The sequence below is a fragment of the Nomia melanderi genome, unplaced genomic scaffold (assembly GCF_051020985.1).
Source record: "Nomia melanderi isolate GNS246 unplaced genomic scaffold, iyNomMela1 scaffold0296, whole genome shotgun sequence".
Lineage (NCBI taxonomy): Eukaryota > Metazoa > Arthropoda > Insecta > Hymenoptera > Halictidae > Nomia > Nomia melanderi.
The window spans coordinates 5,001-10,000 of record NW_027475411.1 but is presented as its reverse complement, the minus strand read 5'-3'; the positions used below and the strand labels follow the sequence as shown (position 1 = coordinate 10,000).

The following is a 5,000-nucleotide window of genomic DNA, read 5'->3' as shown; positions in this document are numbered from 1 at the left end:
CACGCGAGTCCATACAAACGATTCCGATCGTTTTGCAACAACTAGAACGTACACTGTCCGTGAAATTCACAGAATTTTCGCGTGTCCGCGACAAACGCCGACGAGACACCCATCGTTCGCTCGTACGTAGCATCCTTCTCTTAACCCGACTCAGAAACGTTCTTTGCGCCCTTCGGTAAAAAAACGTTCGATCCGAAGAGGTGAACGACGGCGGGGATTTGACAGAGCTACGCAAGCAGTGTATGGTACGTAAACGACCCTCAGCCAGGCGTGGTCCAGGAATTGTATCCGTGGACCGCAATGTGCGTTCGAAATGTCGATGTTCATGTGTCCTGCAGTTCACACGTTGACGCGCAATTAGCTGCGTTCTTCATCGACCCACGAGCCAAGTGATCCACCGTTCAGGGTAATCGTATAAATTTTATATTTCACATATATAATTTTATTCTCATTTGTTCGACCTAATATCTCTCTTCTTTCAAAGAGAAGATAAAAGTTGATACCTGAATCTCCGACCAGCGCGCGAAGGAGATTCAGGCGTCGCCTTGGAGACGACACCGAAGCCTTTCGAGACGAAAAACGTTCAAGTAATATGTATATATTTCTCGACGTTCCGGGCGTATAGTGCATTCAAAAACCCGCGAAAGACGCAGAAGACTCGCACGCGTGGAAACGACGGGGATATATTTTGTATCCTACCCGATACTGAATCCATCGCGTGCAGTCGACCCTCGCGTTCTTCCGATCAGACGCATCTATTGTTGCGCGCATGTTTTCGCGTCGCATCGCGCGAAACGTTGCACGAATCGTACCGATCGATCGATTGAAAGCAAATAATGAAAAAAGACTTCACAGCTGGCTCTTTGCCGGTCATTCGTCCCATGTTATCTCTTGCCGCGAAATTGGCGCGCAAGAGTTGGGTGTCAGACGCGCGGCTTTAAAACGAGCTTCACGGCCGGTCCCTTCGTTACCGCTTTCGTTCTTTCTCTCGGAACGACCATGAACGAACACGACGAGCGACGCTACGGCATACACACGTCCACGGATTCGATTAAAAAAACAGACTTCACAGCTGGCTCTTTGCCGGTCATTCGTCCCATATTATCTCTTGCCGCGAAATTGGCGCGCAAGAGTTGGGTGTCAGACGCACGGCTTTAAAACGAGCTTCACGGCCGGTCCTCTCAATTCCGTGTACGGTACACGCAAGATGCGGGTTCCACTTCCAGACTACCCGGTCCCTTCTCTCTACGAGAATCGATAGTAGAAGAACGGCTCGAAAACGCGTCTCAGAGACTAGGGGAAAAGAAGCGGTATGCGAGCGAAACGAAAACGCATTATGGAAACGTCGCGAAACAATGTTCGACGGTTGCTCGGTTCCAATCGTGCGGCCGTTTCAATTTCTCGTGCGCTTCACCGTCCCTCCGTAACTCTGGCCGATCGCGTATACCGAAGAGCCGACACGCGCAAAAACCACAGGCATTGTATACTGTATATATATATGTTACAGTCACAGCCTTCGCGCGTTTTACTCTCCGACGCGGGGTTTCCACGACGAAAGAGAGACAGTTTCGTGGCGGGTGACTCGGCCGAATCGCTACGACGGGTATTTCTATTATAGAACGAATCATCGCCACCCTTTACCAGTGCCCGACGAAGGAATCACAAGGTCATCTGGAGTTTACAATGCCAGCGACGGTAATTCCAACGAAGACCCGATAAGTCAACTCATCGTTCTATTTCTCCCCGTACAGAAAAGCGAATCGACGCTAACGCACCTCGCGCAAGCACGAACGTTCTCTTCGCGTGGATCATCCCATCGTCGAAAGATGTAAAGACGCATTGGAGATCGTGGTCTCTGGCGGGCTCATTGCACGCCCCACTGCATATCTTTCCTCGAATCGAGAATGATTCGTCCACTAAGGCTGCGAAACTACGCGTCGAGGAAACTAGGGGAAAGAAGCGGGATGCGAGCGAAACGACAATACATTATGGAAACGTCGCGAAACAATGTTCGGCGGTTGCTCGTTTCCTCCTGCGGACGTTTCATTGCTCGGGCGCTTCACGTCCCTCCGTAACCTTCGCGCGATCGCGTGCCCCGGAGAGCCGGCAACCGGTGAACCACAGGCGTATAAACTATAGTCTTCTATAGCAAGCCTTCGGCGGTTACTCTCCGACGCGGGGATTCCACGACGAGAGAGAATTTCGTGGCGGGTGACATCGGTCGAAACGCTACGACGGGTATTTCTATTATAGAACGAATCATCGCCACCCTTTACCAGTGCCCGACGAAGGAATCACAAGGTCATCTGGAGTTTACAATGCCAGCGACGGTAATTCCAACGAAGACCCGATAAGTCAACTCATCGTTCTATTTCTCCCCGTACAGACAAGCGAATCAACGCTATCGCACCTCACGCATGCACGAACGTTCTCTTCGCGTGAATCGTCCCATCGTCGAAAGATATAGCCGCTTGGAGATCGTGGCCCATCAAGTTCTTCCGTAACTCCTGCGCGATCGCGTACCCCGGAGAGCAGGCAACCGGTGAACCACAGGCGTATAAACTATAGTCTTCTATAGCAAGCCTTCGCGTTTACTCTACGACGCGGGGATTCCACGACGAGAGAGATTTTCGTGGCGGGTGACACGGCCGAATCGCTACGACGGGTATTTCTATTATAGAACGAATCATCGCCACCCTTTACCAGTGCCCGACGAAGGAATCACAAGGTCATCTGGAGTTTACAATGCCAGCGACGGTAATTCCAACGAAGACCCGATAAGTCAACTCATCGTTCTATTTCTCCCCGTACAGAAAAGCGAATCGGCGCTATCGCACCTCACGCAAGCAGGAATGATCTCTTCGCGTGGATCGTCCCATCGTCGAAAGATGTAAGACGTACAGAAATCGTGGTCCATCACGATTATTCGTAACTCTCCGAGTCGCGTATCTGAGAGTAGGACAAACGGAGAACCACAGGCATAAATAATACTATATGTTTCTTATATAGTTAGCCTTCGCGTTTTACTCTCCGACATGGGGATTCCACGACGAGAGAGAGTTTCGTGGCGGGTGTCTCGGCCGAATCGCTACGACGGGTATTTCTATTATAGAACGAATCATCGCCACCCTTTACCAGTGCCCGACGAAGGAATCACAAGGTCATCTGGAGTTTACAATGCCAGCGACGGTAATTCCAACGAAGACCCGATAAGTCAACTCATCGTTCTATTTCTCCCCGTACAGAAAAGCGAATCGACGCTATCGCACCTCGCGCGAGCACGTAACTACTCTTCGCGTGGATCGTCCCATCGTCGAAAGATGTAAGACGCACGGAAATCGTGGCCCATCAACGTTTTTTTGTAACTCTGCCGATCGCGTATCACAGAGCCGAGACGCACATACCACAGGCGTATAATACCGTTTTCTTTCGTATGGTAAGCCTTCGCGTTTACTCTTCGGCGCGGGGTTTCCACGTCGAGAGAGACATTCGTGGCGGGTGACATCGGTCGAAACGCTACGACGGGTATTACTATTATAGAACGAATCATCGCCACCCTTTACCAGTGCCCGACGAAGGAATCACAAGGTCATCTGGAGTTTACAATGCCAGCGACGGTAATTCCAACGAAGACCCGATAAGTCAACTCAACGTTCTATTTCTCCCCGTACAGAAAAGCGAATCGACGCTGTTGCACCTCACGCAAGCACGAACGTTCTCTTCGCGTGGATCGTCCCATCGTCGAAAGATGTAAGACGCACGGAAATCGTGGCACATCACGTGTTTTCGGAACTCTGTCGACCGCGTATCTCAGAGACGACGCGCGCGAACCACTGGCATATACTATTATATATCGCGTTTTACCCTCCGACGCGGGGATTCCACGACGAGAGAGAGTTTCGTGAGCGGGTTGACTCGGAAGAAACGCTACGACGGGTATTTCTATTATAGAACGCATCATCGCCACCCTTTACCAGTGCCCGACGAAGGAATCACAAGGTCATCTGGAGTTTACAATGCCAGCGACGGTAATTCCAACGAAGACCCGATAAGTCAACTCAACGTTCTATTTCTCCCCGTACAGAAAAGCGAATCGACGCAATCGCACCATACGCGTGCACGTAAACAACTCTTCGCGTGGATCGTCCCATCGTCGAGAGACGTAAGTTTTCATAGTATGAATTCGCGTTTTACTCTCCGACGCGGGGATTCCACGACGAGAGAGAGTTTCGTGAGCGGGTTGACTCGGAAGAAACGCTACGACGGGTATTTCTATTATAGAACGCATCATCGCCACCCTTTACCAGTGCCCGACGAAGGAATCACAAGGTCATCTGGAGTTTACAATGCCAGCGACGGTAATTCCAACGAAGACCCGATAAGTCAACTCAACGTTCTATTTCTCCCCGTACAGAAAAGCGAATCGACGCAATCGCACCATACGCGTGCACGTAAACAACTCTTCGCGTGGATCGTCCCATCGTCGAGAGACGTAAGTTTTCATAGTATGAATTCGCGTTTTACTCTCCGACGCGGGGATTCCACGACGAGAGAGAGTTTCGTGAGCGGGTTGACTCGGAAGAAACGCTACGACGGGTATTTCTATTATAGAACGCATCATCGCCACCCTTTACCAGTGCCCGACGAAGGAATCACAAGGTCATCTGGAGTTTACAATGCCAGCGACGGTAATTCCAACGAAGACCCGATAAGTCAACTCAACGTTCTATTACTCCCCGTACAGAAAAGCGAATCGACGCAATCGCACCATACGCGTGCACGTAACAACTCTTCGCGTGGATCGTCCCATCGTCGAGAGACGTAAGTTTCATAGTAAGCCTTCGGCGTTTTACTCTCCGACGCGGGGATTCCACGACGAGAGAGAGAGTTTCGTGAGCGGGTTGACTCGGAAGAAACGCTACGACGGGTATTTCTATTATAGAACGCATCATCGCCACCCTTTACCAGTGCCCGACGAAGGAATCACAAGGTCATCTGGA

General features: G+C 50.7%; 1 non-coding gene across 1 annotated transcript; it reads right to left on the bottom strand.

Moving 5' to 3' along the window:
* Positions 1-254: 254 nt before the first annotated feature.
* Positions 255-409, bottom strand: LOC143175992 (5.8S ribosomal RNA). Its single transcript, XR_013000614.1, has one exon. It is a non-coding gene; the product is annotated as a 5.8S ribosomal RNA (ribosomal RNA).
* Between the last annotated feature and the right edge of the window lie 4,591 nt (positions 410-5,000).